General features: G+C 38.2%; 1 pseudogene; it reads right to left on the reverse strand.

Annotated features, from left to right (window-relative positions):
* Positions 1-530: 530 nt before the first annotated feature.
* Positions 531-17696, reverse strand: LOC139900758 (pentatricopeptide repeat-containing protein At2g41080-like; annotated as a pseudogene).
* Between the last annotated feature and the right edge of the window lie 249 nt (positions 17697-17945).

The following is a 17945-nucleotide window of genomic DNA, read 5'->3' on the forward strand; positions in this document are numbered from 1 at the left end:
AGTACAACGTGTTAATTACTAAAAATGTAGAGTTTGACTTAATAAGGTCAAACAAAATACAAAGTGTTAATTACTCTAAGAATTATCATTTATGTCACTCCTTCAAGGCATTTTGAAACTTTTTCTGGATTATGTATGATAAATAAATGTACAACTCTGCTTGTGTCCGTTGTACACACATTCTTGTGTAATGTGATGATGGTTAATATATATGCGAGATTATGATTTGAGTAGTGTTTCTGTGGGGCTTAAAACGGTCAGTATAGGAAAGTGAGATATTCAGGGGAAAGTGACCAATTTTAATATAACACATACGTGGATTAAATCAAAATCGGGGTTGTAAAAGTTGGCGTAATCGGGCAATGTTACATAAGAATCACACAATGAAACCTAACACATAACAAGATATACACACACTGCAGTTTTATTATACATGTACATGTACCAAAAATATAAACCTGATGATAAGATTAAATGTTATTCGATTATGGAAGGTTTAAGGTTTTTAATTATACCTTAACAACATCTAGTTACCAATAGTCTCTGCAAGAACATTGGCCTTGTTTGAAATGGTGAAATCTACTAGCATCTCGCACAATAATCTACCGATTCTTGAGTGCAGATATATACTTGATCGCCACATGACAATCATTGCACACACGTAAGTTCTTCATTATAATAATCGGTAAACCGTCTACGGTGTTCATTAAAGCAAATGCAATAACTAACTTCTCACTATGGTGGGCCAAATCATCTTCCTTTTCTTCAACATCCATATCATGTAAAATGGACCCATAATCAGGTTTATAACCCGACAATTTCAACTCTTCCATCAACTTTTTTAAATACAGAACAATGTTTTCATAATCGGGATGTGATTTATCGTTCATACAAAACTGATGAACCTCATTTTTCATCTCAAACCAGCTTACACCTGGTTCATTTTTTACTCTCATATCCCTCATTGCCTTCCTGAAATTAGACATACTTTGCTATCGTTTAGCAGAGGCTTGCACGTTAGAAAGTAGAACATACGATGCTGAATCATGAGGATCCATACAACTTCTTCAGCTATTCTTTTTGCCACGTCGGCATTTTTATGTAGTCTGCAAGCAGATAGTAAAGTTTTCCATATTATAGAATCTGCCTTAACGTTCACGGGCATAGATCTAATAACACCTTCGCTTCCTTTAAACGACCCAAACGCCCAAGGAGATCAACTAAACAAGTGTAATGCTTCAATTGAGGTTGCAACTTATTTATTTTTGTCATCAAACTAAATATCTTAATCCCCTCATTTTTTAATCCACAATGACTACAAGCATAAAGTAAATTTACAAAAGTAATATCATTCGCTTCTAACTTTTTTATTTCCGTTTGTAAATAACTCAACGGCTTCCTTTCCCATACCATGAAATCCATACGCAGAATTCATCGAACTCCATAGCACAACATCGGGAATTTTAGTTTCAGAAAATGCTTTTACAGAATCTTTTAAACATCCACATTTTGAATACATGCTAACCAATGAACTAAGGACAGAAACTGATGAAGTAGCCCCGGACTTTATTGCTTCTGCATGAATCTGTTGACCTTGTCCACGTGTTGCTAACTGAGAACATGAACTGAGCACAGTCACAAAAGTGATTTTTCAGGTCTGAATCTAGACCGTTTCATTAAGTAATACAGACTTAAAGCTTCTTCATTGCATCCAGTTTGAGTTCTACCTGCGATAAGTGTATTATAAACAGCCACACTATGAGTAGGCATGGATTTAATCACTTTACTCCTTGTACTAGACTTCCAGACTTGATGTACATGTTAGAAAGTGAACTTCCAACAATAATAATGACGTACGTCACGCCACGCTGCGTTAGGCGCTGCGTCACGTGCAACGCCAGACGTCCAGCCTACTAAAGACCCTTGGTCAGGAGCTTCGGTATATTCAAGTCAACCCCACGTGACTGGTAGCGTGATGTTCTCACGGGGTTGACTTGGTGTAGCTGAGCTAGACTAAAATCCTACATATCAGGAACGTGGAGGACGTGGAGTAAGTTGTGAGCATGATTAGAAGGTTCTAATGGCAGTTATGGATAGTGGGCACTATTATAGCAGTTATTATACATAATCGCCAATTATCTATCTATAAATAATGGCCCTAAACCTCATTTGGGAATGAATTAACACACAAATCTTCTTCTCATTCTTACCTTGGAGGCTCGGCAAAAGACAAACAACACCACACCCCTCATATTCCATTTAATCGGAGGAACCCTTCCGAAGGTTAGATTTTCCTTTTTATTCACCTGCACTCGAACCAAACAATTTTGGTTTGATCATTTGGTGCCATTCGTGGGACCACTGAATACATCAATCTTCACGAAATGTCAGGAGGTTCCGAGTTACCGTTTTCAAGCGCTGGAGAGCAATATGATCCCTTGAGACCTAATGTCAAAATCGATTATGTGACCCCAACTAAAAACATCCGCCGAACTAGGCTCGACTTTGAAGATAATACCAACACTGGACCCAATGTTTCAGCCCCGACTAGCCCCGAAATTGTTAGTTTCAGTTTGAAAAAAATCAATGGAGAAGAAGCGATCCGCTTCTTGGCGAAAGGAGGATTCGTCTTGCCCAGGCTCACGACAGGGGGAATGATAAGCTGACGGGAGCGTCAAAGGCACCTCACCATGACTCAACGCGGATAACGCCTGAGTTTGGATAACAGCCCGTTAAGACAAAAGACGAGGCGTGTCATGACAAATTGAGTAACCTGGCGTGGCGGATGGAATGCTAAAAAACTGGTACGCCATTATGGGTGAAGACAAGGTGAAGAAACCACTTGAGCCTTCCACGACGTCGGAGAAATTCATCAAGGAAATTGAAACGCACCCGTTACCCGTTGTCCTCACGACGCCCCTTACGTTGGGCATGTATGACGGTAGGGACAACCTAGAAGATTTCATGCAACAGTTTGAACATGCGATTAATACCTAACACTGGGACAACTCTACAACGTGCCATATGTTCCCGGGACAACTCCGATCCAGTGCTCGAGAATGGTTCCCTAAGTTACCACCACTAAGCGTGTCCAGTTTTGCTAATTTGAGAACAAAGTTTATCCAACGCTTTCAGAACTTTAGGAGGACATAGTTAACGCATTTAGATGCACACGGAATCAAACAGAGACCACGCGAGTCGCTGTCTAATTTCACTACCAGCTTTACGTGTGAATGCCAGAAGATACCTGTTTTCCAGAGTCGTAGTAGATCTCCGCTTTCATAATGGGGATATGTCAGATCAGGCACTTGTCCTTAGTTAAGTCCATGAGGCAGAAGTTACCGAAAACTTTCCTAGATGCCGTCAGAATGGTACGCGACTATATTCGTTCCGAAGAGTTTGCTGACGCAGCCGTTGCAGATTATAAGTCTGGCGGCAAGGATGACAAGGATGACAAGGGTAACAATCGCTAACAGCATTCTAGGGGACGGTAAAAAGGTAACAGCGGAGGCAGCAGTAGAAGCCGTCCCGGAAGTAAATTCGATAGCCGTAACCACTACCCTTATGAGAAATATGACACAAAGAGATTGTCAGGAGAGGAAGAATCCCTCATCAAATCTTTGTCCAAAACGCCAAGGATATCTTTGCAACGGAAGAAGTAAGCAGAGATTTCCCGCCACCCAAACCCATGAAGCCACGCTTCATGGTGGACGAAAGCCAATACTGCATTTTCTACGAGGATAAGGGACATGACGTCGATGACTGCTGGGAACTGAAGAAGATTATCATTGAACGACTTAAGCTAGGGGAGTTTAACCATTTGAAACCTTCAAACAAAGGAGGTTCCGCAGCTAGAAAGTTTTCATGGCAAAAAGGTTAAGATAAAGCACCTGAGAAACACATTCACATGATACAAATGTGGCACTCGGGTCACTTTAGGAAAGCCGAAGCGTTGGAAGAACGGGAATGTGCACCAATAACGTTCCCAGAATTTTGGAAAGTCTGTCCAACGGACTTACCATTAACAATCACTGCTACGATTGGACGATGTAGCGTATCACGAATCTACATTGATACGGGTAGCGCTGTTGATGTTATCTACGAACATTGTTTTTTGCAGTTACCACAGGACGTAAGGGATAAGGTTAAACCGCTGTTGCACCCCGTCGCGAGATTTACAGGCGAAACAACTTGGCCCCTGGGATGTGTAAGTATTGACGTAACGTTGGGAGGTGATCACCGGTCCCGTACCGTACAACTGATGTTTGTGGTGGTTCGTAGTCAATCCAACTACAACGTGATTATAGGATGAATAGCGTTACAAGAGTTAGGCGCCATACCTTCTACGTTTCATGGCATGTTAAAATTCCACACCATTGCAGGCGTTACAACTTTATTTTTGGACCGTGCCCCAGTTTGCGCTGAGGTTAGTCAACCTGATTTCCAGACGGCACCCGTAAAATAGGAGGGATGTGTTATAATAAATCACGTGTTTCCCGAGAAGATCATCAAAATTGGTAACACTCTTTCGGAGGAAACTAAAAGTGCTCTATGTGAACTGTTATCCAACAACGCAGACATCTTTACCTGGAAAGAGTCAGACATGATAGGAGTTCCAAGGAAGATAGCGAAATATCGTTTGAACGCAAATCCAAGCATAACACCGGTGAGGCAGAAAAAGACATGAATGGCACCAGAACGCAGCGAGTTTCTACGCAGCGAGGTGGATAAGCTTGTTGATGCCAACATCTTAAGGGAGTTCCGCTACCAAACCTGGGTGGCAAACCCAGTTCTAGTCAAGAAAGCTAACGGATCATGACGCATGTGTGTTAACTTCAAAGATATCAATAAAGCATGCCCAAAGGATAATTATCTGTTACCAGAAATTGACTGGAAAGTCGAGTCGCTTGTCAAATACCGCTTCAAATGTTTCCTCGATGCTTATAAAGGATACCATCAGATCTAGATGGCTGAAGGAGAGAAGATAATACATCATTCCACACCAACCATGGCATCTTTTTCTACACCAAGATGCCGTTTGGACTAAAGAATGCCGGAGCAATGTATCAACGAGTGATTGACATTTCCTTCAAAAGCCAGATCGGACGCAATGTTGAAGCTTACGTCGATGATATTTTGATCAAGAGTCATACGTAAGTTGCTCCCCTTAAAGATATCCAAGAAACATTTGATTCTTTGAGAAAAATTAATATGAAGCTTAATCCAGAGAAGTGCAACTTCGGTTTTGAGGGCAAGTTTCTTGGTCACGTCGTGACGTCACGCGGCATTAGGGCAAATCTAAAAAATATTCAAGCTGTAGACGAGATGGTAGCGCCACGAACAAAAAAGGAGGTTCAAAATTTGAATGGGAAGTTGGCCGCGTTATCCAGTTCCTGTCAAAAGCAGTGGAACACTCGCTACTGTTCTTTCAAGTATTGAAGGCCAGTATAGGCAAAAGTTTCAATTGGACACCGGAAGCAGAAAACGCCTTCCAGGAAATGAAAGCCTTAATCAAAACCCTACCTGTGCTAACAGCTCCGGTACCGGGTAATGTATTCGTTTCGGCTAACGGTACCAATGTTGCGTACTTGTTCACCAATATTTTCAAAATTTCAGGAGAAACTTTGACTGTTTACTTAACAATGGGTGCCGAAGCAATCAGCTCAGTACTCATAGCGGAACGTGATGGGACTCAGATGCCGGTGTACTTCATAAGCAAAGTTTTGCAGCATGGCGACTATAATCCTGTTGAAAAACTTGTTTACGCGTTGGTTCATACCGCAAGGAGGTTAACGCGGCGGTACTTTCAAGCACATCACATTTTGGTGCTGACTGACTCACCTATCAAACAGGTATGACGTCATTAGAATGAACAAGTACAACAGAGAACGTTTCTAACATTTCTGTTGCAGGTTTTAAGCAAGCCGGAGATTTCTGGCCGAATGGCGAAATGGGCAATTGAACTGGGAGAACAAGAAATCAGTTACACACTGCGTAACACTGTTAAGGGACAAATCCTAGCTGATTTCATGGTAAAATTCATCAATACAGGACCACCAACAGCTATTGACGAAACGGCACCTCACGCCGTGACGTGGGAACTCTTTACTGATGGAGCGTCTAGTTCAGAAGGGGCTGGTGCTAGCTTGATACTTATCAACCCAGATGGCGAAGAACAAACTTATGCCCTATGCTTTGCTTTTCCTGTTTCTAACAATGAAGCCGAATATGAAGTGTTACTCTCCGGGTTACGCATAGCGGAAAAAATGGGTGTTAAGGCATTGAAAGTTGCGGTTGATTCTCAGCTTGTGGCGAATCAGTTAAACGGAACGCTCGAAGCCAGAGACCTAACTATGAAAAAGTATTTGAAACTAGTGGAGGAAATGGCTAACAAATTTGATTCTTTTTCAATCACGCAAGTGCCACGGTCAATGAACAAAAAAGCCGATGCCCTCGGTAAGCTTGCTTCGTTGACATTTACCCACTTCGCTAAGGACGTATGGATTGAAGTAGTTGAAAAAAAATCTAATGATGTGGTACATGTATCAAGCCTTCGCGCAAGTATCTGCATTTTATTGGCAAAACACGTTCAGGAATCATCGGTGTTATATAACATTTATAATGTGATGTCTTACAGGTGGTGGCACCAGTCGAGGAGGTAAATACTTGGATGAATCCAATTATCAATTATTTAACATATGGCACGCTACCCGTCGATAGCGTAGCGTCCAGGAAAATACGCATGAAAGCACCCATGTACATCATACGTGACGACAATCTTTACAAGAAATCATTTTTGGGCCCACTACTTCATTGTGTTGGTCCTCAAGAATCTGAAATGGTAATCAGGGAAGTGCACGAAGGAACATGTGGGATGCATTTAGGGTTCCGTACTGTCGTGGGTAAAATTATGCAATATGGTTACTATTGGTCGTCCATGTACCGTGGCACAAGTAACGTCATCAAAAGTTGTGTTTCTTGTTAACGTCACGCACCACAAATCTACGCACCGTCCCATGAGTTAATTCCTATCTCATCAGCTTGGCCATTTTATAAGTGGGCAATTGATTTGGTTGGTCCGTTTCCAGATGGGTGTCATCTTGTTGTAGCGGTTGATTTCTTCACTAAATGGGTGGAGGCAAAACCCTTGAAAAGCATTACCGGAAAGTAGATTGTTAATTTCGTTTAGGAGGAGATAGTATGCCATTTATGTGTACCACCTAAAATTGTCAGTGATAATGGGAAACAATTCGCACATGATCCATTTCGAGCTTGGTGTGATGGGCTAAATATTAAACAAAGCTTTAGTTCTGTTGCTCACCCGCAAGCAAACGGGCAAGTTGAAGTCACTAACACGGACATTGTCTCCGGCATCAAATCTAGGTTAGGTACGGACCATAAAGGCTGGTTGGACGAGTTGCCAATGGTTTTGTGGGTGTTTTGGACCATGCCTAAGGGAAGCAATCGGGAGACGCCCTTCAGTCTTATCTATGGGTCTGAAGCAGTCACCCCAGCTGAGATAGTAGTTCCAACGCAACGCGTTATGGAGTTTAATGAAGAATCCAATGAGATACACCTAAGGTAAAATTTGAATTTGTTGGAGGAACGCACGTGCATAGCAGCCATCAATGAAGCGTCCAACAAACAAAAGATCGCCAAGTATTACAACCAGCGTATACGCGAACGCTCATTCCATCCCGGTGATTATGTTTGGCGCAACAACAACGCAAGCAGAGTTGAAGACCTTGGAAAGTTGGGACCTAACTGGGAGGGTCCTTATGAAGTTGTGGATGCCCTTGGTAACAGAGCGTACAACTTGAAAACGCCTGACGGAAAGTTCGTGCCACGCACATGGCACGCAACCAATCTTAAAAACTTCTATGTTTAGAATGTTTGCATGTTGAAACTTGATGTTTTTCTCATTTTCAATGTTTTTTACTTTTAGTTTGTGATTGATCACCACAACTTTGTAAGCGCGATGCGCCATGGATTGGTTTGGTTTCGTTTGAATTTAATGCATTTTCCAGTTATTATTTAATTCGTTACGTAACTATTTATGGGAGCACTTCGGTGTACTAATTGTAAGTCCATTCCTACGTTATACATGCCTTGAACAATGTAAAATCTAGCTTTCGAACGGCATGAACGGCGCTTCGCGTATAAACGTACGCCAAGTGACACAGTAGTGGGAGGCCTTCGGGTATCGTACCCGTCATGTTAATCTAAGCATGGTCTAGATACATGCATGTCATGACAAAGTATCAAGTATAACCTTGAAATGTCATGCTACCGTGACGACGACATCGTGCTAAATGTGTGAGGAAACAATACATATTACGAAAATAATTAACATACATGGGACATAATTACACGTTTCCATTCAAAATAAATTGTTCAATTACAACCATCAACAGTTCATAAACAAATTACAATGATCCTAAACTATTTAGGAATCATCCATTCAATCTTCGCCACGTCCAACCCCGGCTAACTTCCTATTTTCTCAACAAAGGGAACCTTAAACCCCTTAACTTCTATGGAAACCACATCGTACTTATCGTACGCATCCGGGTCCAGATGGTCTTGAACTGCGTCGGGTAAAGGGTCAGGAAGTGTGGCGTTTTCGTTGATCACGGTGTATGTTTCCAGACGCCCCACGCCTTTGACGGCATCAAGCAGCCTGCCAAACGGTCCCATGACATGGGATGACGTAATAGCTTTATTGAAGATGGTGGGAATCATGGAGCACAACTGTTGGAAGTCATCCAGAACCTTCTTATAGGTAACGGTTAGCTCTTGTACCTGCATTGCAAGGAGCTCCTTGCTCACCTTCTCCTCTGATAACTCCCTCTGCGCCACAGTCAATTCGGCAAGAGCTTGTTTTTCCTTCTCAGTAATGGTGGCCAATTCTTTGATAGCCCGCTGCGCCTCCTTCAACGCTTGGCTCTTTTGGTGTTCCGTCTCCGCCACCGCCTTCCTATTATCCGCCATCTCCTGCCTCAAAGTCTTCTCCTCCGCATTCACCTCTTTCACAAGTGCTTCTGCCTTCCGGCAACGTTGCTCTATGTTGTTCGACCTCACAATCTCATCTTGGGTCAATGCTAACCCCTGATGAATATGCTGAATACGGGCGCACCGTGCAGCACTGTCAGGCATTTTATTTAATTCCTTCGTCAAAGCAGGAGGGCAGATTCTTTGTAGGTATTCAAACTGGGAATATGCGTCGCCATGAGACACGTCCCAAATAACATCAAAATGAGCAAAACTCGGTTGTTTGCCAAAACCAGGTGAATAGGGGATCTCCTGTGAGCTGTTGTGGTGGCTGGAGTGTTGTTGACCGGAACCAGTTGCAGAACTGGATATCGTCAGAGTTTTTTCCTTTTCGACGTGGGAGATGTCTTCAATGTTAATGATGGAAGGATTTGTTTTTTTGCCCTGAAACAATAACTTTTATTAGTTTTTGCCACTGCGATCCTGGTGACGTATTAGGATTATTATCAGGGTTATAATAATACCCACCATGGCTAGGATCGCTTTGAAAGCTAGCCAAGTTGCTTTTCGCAACCTCCTTGGCAGATTTCATCTTATTATTCCCGACGGGCGTTACCAAACAATTATCAGGGCTATAACGTTTGTGCCCGATAGAGGGTTCTGGAGCCGCAACGAAAATCGGTTCCGGATTGGTGACAGGTGTAGATGTTTGTGTCTGCAAAACGCCACCTGTCTCAGTGGCGACATTGGTTGATGACTCGACGGTCGCATCCCCCACTTTCCGGGGATCACGTTATGGAAGCTTGGACATGGGTATCCTTTTGTACTTGAGCCCTTCGATGTTTGGGCGACGGATCCTTTGTCCAAAGTCCATATCTGCAAGCAAAGGCTATTATAAAATATAAATAAAACAATCGGGACGAGAAAACTTACAAAGAACACTATGGCACGAAGTGCATACCCATTCCGTTACAAATCACCATTGGGACCTTATTTGTCCAAGGCCAGTAGACGTTGCCAAGCTTTAGCATCACTTAACCGTAAGGACACATGTCGAGCTCAACGTCCTTACAGGAATTGAACAAGTCCTTTTCTTCCGGAGTCAAATCCGGTGTCTTTGACAGTTCGGGAGAACGGGTGAAGCGCCATGGAACCAAATGGGCATGCCCTTCGCCTAGCGCGTCCTAATGAACAAAAACAAACATATCCCTCCAGTGATGAAGGGATGGGATTTCTTCGAGGTGAAGTTGCAATTCTTCTCGAACGTATACCAACCCTTCCTGGACGCAGAAAGCTTGAACCTCGCCCGAAACACGTTTTAAAGCGCGCCGGCCTGTCGTGTCTCCTAAAGAACATCTCAAATATGATTACGCGTTGCCATGCGTAAGGGTGAAGTTGTGAAACACTAATATGGTAGTGTTCCAAAACAGAAACAACGAATGGCGTGAGTGGCAAACACAAGTTTCCTACGGAGATCGCCTTCAGATATAGTGTGAAGTAATCAATGGGAGGCTTATGTGCACGTTGTTCCTCCGTCGCCACCATAATATGACATCCGTCAAGCGGTGGATATTGGGCAACGTACTCTTCTAATAAATTGGCTGTTACGTTATTATATCCTGATCTACGTCAGCCTTAGACATGATAATTATACTGACCTTTGAAAGTAACGGGGAAAAAATGGTACGCGAAGTGGTAGTGAAAAGCAGGTGAAGAAATTCACAGCAATGGCAATGAATACTAATTTGAAAACGCAAGGGGTGAGTAAAAATGAGAGGGTAAAACTCTCTATTTATAGAAAATGATTTGGATGGGCCTCACCATTGGGCCTTCATCCTGGACGTCCACGTGTCTTTCCACCATGGCTTTCAGACCGTTAGATTCACACCGTTTCATGTTTTACAGCTGTAATAATGATGGCGTTTACCTAGGGAACAACAAGTTTGGTGGCTGATGGGATGGTTTCTATGTCAGAATCACTCATGATGCTCTTTTTATATTATAAAATGCAACAACCTAACATCATTTTGATAACATGCAAATACCATCATTTCACGAGGCGTTTTATCTGTTGTGTCATATTTCTATTTTCACGGAATGATAATGTTAGTTTGGTTACGTACAAGTACATTTTGTACCCAACCAAACTGGGGGGACTTAATGACGTACGTCACGCTACGCTACGTCACGCGCTGCATCACGTGCAATGCATGACGTCCATCCTACTAAAGACCCTTGGTCAGGAGCTTCGGTATATTAAAATCTACCCCACGTGACTGGTAGCGTGACGTTCTCATGGGGTTGACTTGGTGTTGCTGAGCTAGACTAAAATCCTACATATCAGGAATGTGGAGGACGTGGAGTAGGTTGTGAGCATGATTAGAAGGTTCTAATGGCAGTTATGGATAGTGGGCATTATTATAGCGGTTATTATACATAACCGCCAATTATCTATCTATAAATAATGGCCCTAAACCTCATTTGGGAATGAATTAACACACAAATCTTCTTCTCATTCTTACCTTGGGTGCTCGACAAAAGACAAACAACACCACACCCCTCATATTCCATTTAACCGGAGGAACCCCTTCTGAAGGTTAGATTTTCCTTTTTATTCACCTGCACTCTAACCAAACAATTTCGGTTTGATCAAATAACATTGATTTCAACCCCAGATTTCACTGCATATGCGTGAACCTGTTGGCCTTCAGTTAAGCTTTTTAAACCAGCACAACCTCGAAGAACACTGCCGAGTGTAAATTCATCCTGTAAAAAACCTGGTCCATGCATTTCCGATAAACGTCTCAAAGCTTGTTCGTTACATTCAAAGTCAGTCAACCCCGCAATCATAGAATTCCAAGTTTCAAGATTTCTCCCAGGCATTTCATTGAACACTTTAACTACTTTATCCAACTGCCCACATTGCACAAACCCACCAATCAATATATTACAAGTCATAATATTTCTCTTAGGCATTACGTCGAACAACATGAGTGCATTCTCCAAACGATCGAACTTCAAGTAAGCATTGAGTAAGCGGTTAGTAACAAACCTATCAGAAGAACACCCAGATATGATTATCAAAGAATGAAGCTGGTGAACAAGTGAGAGTGAGTTGATTTGTAAGCATGATTTGATGAGGTAAGAGTATAGAGATGGATCGGCGTATATGTATGTATTACATGTTCTGAATGCTTCAATGATTTGGCCCGTTGAACAGAGATTGATCAATTTTCAGGAGGCGATTTTGATAGAGGGTACTTGATTGTTTTTGTGGTTGTAAAATACAAGGGGATTGAACAGACATTGATAAACTTCTGATAGTGTAAAAATTGCCCAAGCATCACACCTCTCACAATTGCAAAATTTCCAAGTTACTTAAAGGTGATTTCTGCTTCCACATGTATGGATTGATATTTCTAAATCACTTTTTTTGATAAATTCACATTACTAAAATACCCTTAAATCATGTATTACACAAATATTTTGATTGAATATAGTAAAGGTTGTTTCTGAAACATAGCATATAATATGTGTAAATCTATAAAAAAACATTTGAATATATCACTACCCATACTTTAAAGACAGAAGATGAGAACCACTGGCGATCGTCTACGGATTAAATTAGAAAGACTAAAATTTGTTTCAGCGAAATCAATCGAGGAAAGTAATCCCAATCCGATCGATGAAACGTAGAAGTCGAAAACAATGGAAATCGATCTGTGAGAGTATTTTGATTTTGACTAATTGACTAACCCTATTACTAGTATTTTTCGGCTCTATTTTTGAGTCAACAGCAAGCGTCAATTTATTATCGTCTTGACTGTCGTTTAGAGCATAAATTGAATTCCAGACAAAATTTAAAATTCATGGAAATTTGATTCTACAATTTCATTGCGTCTCAATTTTATTTATAATTTTATCTTACAAGTTTTTTTAAAAAAAAAATCATACTTTTTGGTCGAAGGTCCATTCGGAAGCAATTTCTTTATTCGTCGAATAGAGAGAGGGATGACTTTCTCTACTTTTGAGAGTGTTTCACTCTGGGTGGAGAAATGATTTGTTTTTATTCTCGGATAGGGGTAGGATAGTCTACATCTCACCTCACCCATACAATACTCATGTGGTATTGGGCTCTGTTGTTGTTGTATTACTCGTATTTAGGAGCAGCAATTTTTTTATTAGCTTTAACGAGAGTTTGTGATAAGACGTTTTTCGAATTTGTTATTGTATATAAGATTGAACGCAACAATAAGTATTTTTAAAACTATATCATTCACTATGTAGTAATATTTTATTAACTTGTAATTAAAATACATCAAAAATAGAAATCAGTGTTAAAAAGATAAAAGGAAATAATAAAATCGTAGATTAGAAGTTAAGGAAAAAAATGAGAAAGAAAAAAAAAAAGCGAGAGTGAAACAATTAAAGGGAATCAAAGTTAATAAAGAGATTTTTTTTTTTACATCAAGTTGAAAGAAGGGGAAATAAAGGGTAAGGCATAAAATTCAATCTTGAGTACATTTGGATAGTAATTATGCATGTTAACCAGTTAGGCTAATGCTTGATTCATTTTTGTTTTGAAAGATTAATTATATGGAAGGTAATACTGAAGAAATACACAAAGCACACAATAGTATAAACCTTCAATCACAGAAGGTTAAATTCTCCAATCACAAGAGATCAAACTATAAACTAAAATTATTACAAACAGAAACAGTAAACCAGTATTCAATCACCACATTTAGAATCCTCACAAGTTCATCAAAGATTATGAACTTATCACTCAAATAACAAGAACATATCAAAACCCTAATTTGAGAGAGAATCGATGAAGAATAAGAAAAAAACAGAATGAATAAATTAAAAGAAATAAATTAAATATATATAATTTAGAGAAATTGCATCCAGGTCCTCTAAGTCTTCAAGTCTTCAATTCCAGCTTAAGCACATAAGTTTTCTTTTTCAATTTTTTTCCCAAAATCAACTTTAACATAAAGACTGTAAGACCCCTGCACATTACTTAACTTAGAAATAAATAAAAGACTTAAAAAAATCATGTTTAGTTTGTAATCATATAATTTCAATACCCCCTTCAAACAAAACATGAAAAACATTTGTTAAAGTAAGTTTATCACATAACAATTTATATTGTGATCCACCCAAACCTTTTGTGAAAATATCAGAGATATTCTCATTAGTAGAAATCTGTTTAGGTTGAATAACACCTAAAACAATTTTTTTCTCTTACAAAATGTAAAAATGTAGATCAATTTCAAAGTGTTAAGTTTTTTCATGAAAAACATGATTTCTTGCTATTTGCAAAGCTGATTTATTATCACAAAAAACTTTTGCAGGTAACTTTGTTCTAATATTTAAATCTGTATGAATCTTTAATATCTAGATAATTTCACATGAAACATAAGCAAGTGCTCTATATTCTGCTTCTACAGAAGATCTAGAGATAGTAGACTACTTCTTACTTTTCCAGGAAATTAAAGATTTCCCAAGAAAAACACAATAACTAGTAAAAGATTTCCTTAACATATACCCTTTTGCATAATCAGAACCAACATATGCAGATAACTTAAAGTTGTTACTTTTAGAAATAGAAATACCTGTACCAGGTAAACCTTTTAAATACCTTAATACTCTAAAAGCAGCTTTAAGAAGAGAATTTAATAGAGCATGCATAAATTGACTCAAACAGTGAACATAATATGCAATATCAGGTATAGTCAAAGTAATATAAATCAATTTCCCAATCAACTTTTGATATTTTCCAGTATCTTCCAATGGAAAATCTGAATCACTAAGATCATCAATATAAGAAAAATTCATTCCAGTTTCCATAGGAGTTACAGCTGGTTTACTAGTAAGTAAACCAAACTCATCAATAACCTCAAGACAATATTTTATTTGAGACAAAATACATCAATCATTATGCTCAAGTAATTCAATACCTAGAGAATATTTTAACTTCCCCAAATCCTTTATTTTAAATTTTGTTTTTAAATAACTTTTGTAATTTTCAACACAGTCATTAGAACTTCCGGTAATGATTATATCATCAACATACACAAGCAATTATAAACAATTAATATTATCACATTTAGTGAACAATGAATAGTCATTTACACTTTGCACAAAACCATATTCAAACAAAGCATCACAAAATTTTTCATTCTATTTTCTACGAGCTAGTTTCAAACCATATAATGACTTAAACTTTACAAACTCTTTTATCATCTTTATCAAAGTAACCATCAGGTAAAGACATATAAACTTCTTCAATTAAGTCACCATATAAGAAAGCATTATTAATATCAATTTGACATAAAGTCCAATTATTCTGCAATGCAACGGTGATAATAATCCTAACAGTAACCATTTTCACCACAGGAGAGAGAGTTTCAACAAATTCAATACCTTCTCTTTGATTGTATCATCAAATTCAATACCTTCTCTTTGATTGTAACCTTTTCCAACAAGTCTAGTCTTATATCTATCAATATCACATGTAGACTTATACTTAATTCTATAGACCCATTTACAACCTATAGGCTTTCTACCAGCAGGTAGGTCAGTAATTATCCAGGTATTATTTCTATTCAAGGCTTCCAATTCCTCATTCATTGCTTCCACCCATTTTGAAACTTGGAAAGCTTCCTTATAAGATTTAGGTTTATGTCCTTTGTTTAGACAAGTAACAAAACAATAGTTTTCTGAGCCCAATTTTGAATAATTCAAGTATTTATTTAAATCATATTTAACATTACCAGTCAAAATAAAATCTTTATATTTTGATGGTAAATTAACTTGTCTACTTGACCTTTTTAAAACCTCCTCAGGACTATTATGTGCTACTGTTTCAGTTTCAGATTCAAGAGTGCCCTCAGGGACAAATTCTGTCACAATACTTTCAGCATTGGAAGTTGCAGGAACACCATCACCAATAACTTGTTAGAGATGATACTTGGTGAGGCATGATTTCTTCATCCTCGGTATTTTCTCTCCCTTCATCATTGGGACTTACACTATTTTTATCAGAAAAAGGTTTAGTTTTTTGAAAATCATAGTCAAAAGAATCAAAAAGTTAACAGTATTTAAATCTTTTTCATTAAAAACAGCTTTGTACACAGAATTAAGTTTGAAAGGAAATACATATTCAAAAATTTTTACATCCCTTGAAAAAATGAAAATTTTATCTTCAAGTGAAAACAATTTGTACCCTTTTTTATAACTTGAATAACCCATAAAAACACATTAAATCACAGTCAAAAGAATCAAAAAAGTTAACAGTATTTAAATCTTTTTCATTATAAATAGATTTGTACACAGAATCAAGTTTGAAAGGAAATACATGTTCGTAAAATTTTGCATCCCTTGAAAAAATGAAACTTTTATCTTCAAGTTAAAATAGTTTGTACCCTTTTTATAATTTGAATAACCCATAAAAACACATCTAATAGATCTGCTAGAAAATTTATCTTGATTGTTTAACACAGTTTCAAAACAAAGACGTCCAAATGTTTTTAAGTGGGAGAGATTTGGACTTTTATTATATATCAACTCATAGGGACACTTTCCAACCGAAGATGGAAGCCTGTTTATGAGATAAGTAGCAGTTAGTACACACCGAGACCACAAATACAAAGGAATTCCACCTTGAAACATTAAAGCCCTAGCAACATTTAATAAATGCCTATATTTTCTTTCACCAATACCATTTTGTTGAGGTGTATATACACAAGAGGTCTGATGAACAATACCTTTTGATATAACAAACTGACTCATTTTATTATTTAAGAATTCAGTACCATTGTCACTTCTAATAGTTTTTATTTTTATATCAAATTGATTTGAAAGTAAATAATAAAAACTTTCAAAGTTGTCAAATACATCTTCTTTAGTTTTTAGCAAATATTTCCACACAGCTCTTGAGTAATCATCAACAATAGTTAAAACATATTTATGCCCATCGTTACTTTTAACCCTGTAAGGACCCCATGTGTCTAAATGTATGATTTCACCAATTTTCTTAGTTTTATGGTCACTTAAAGAAAAAGGTTCTTTGGTTTGCTTAGCATGATGACATATGTCACAATGATCACTATTGTTAATTTTATTAAAACCAAGATTTTCTCCCAAAACAGACAAGACTTGATCTGCAGGATGACCAAGTCTATAATGCCAAATTTTTTGTTTAGACATATTATGCACTGACATATTAGAACTAATCTGCTTACCATTCCAACAATCATCAAAAAAAAAAATAAAGACCATCACTTTCACTACCAGTCCCATCAATCTTTTTTGAATCAAATCCTGTATGTAACATTTTTTAACATCAAACTTACAACAAGATTACTATCTTTGATAAGTTTATTTACAAAAAGCAGACTAACACAGTAATGAGGTATAACAAGCACATCATGCAATTCTATTTTATCAGAAAGCTTCATATTTCCCATTTGTAAAATCTTTGCCACAATACCATTAGGATGATTAACAGTTAAATTTAAATCACTCACATCAATAACATCATTAAGTTTATGAGAATTTGAAACCTTGTGCTGGTTAGATTCAGAGTCAATGATCCAATCTTTAGATAAAGGTTGGTTCATATAAATACAGTTTGAAGAGAAAAATTTATTAAAATTGGAACTAAAAAACATATTGTTGTTTTGAAAAATACCTGCCATATTGGCATTGGTATGATGGGACACAGGTTAATCATCAACAAGACTCAACAACTTCATAATCTGCTCATTAGACAACTGAACAGAAGAACTACATTCATTGTTGTCAGAAACACAGTTATTGCTATTAAATCTTGGAGCACCTTGATTAAATGGTTTTTTAATATAGCCTGGAGGATATCCTATTATCTCATAACATCTATCAACAGTGTGACCAAGCATATTACATTTTGTGCAATTTAGAGGTGGATT

This window comes from Rutidosis leptorrhynchoides, chromosome 3 (genome assembly GCF_046630445.1).
Source record: "Rutidosis leptorrhynchoides isolate AG116_Rl617_1_P2 chromosome 3, CSIRO_AGI_Rlap_v1, whole genome shotgun sequence".
In the NCBI taxonomy this organism is placed as follows: Eukaryota; Viridiplantae; Streptophyta; class Magnoliopsida; order Asterales; family Asteraceae; genus Rutidosis; species Rutidosis leptorrhynchoides.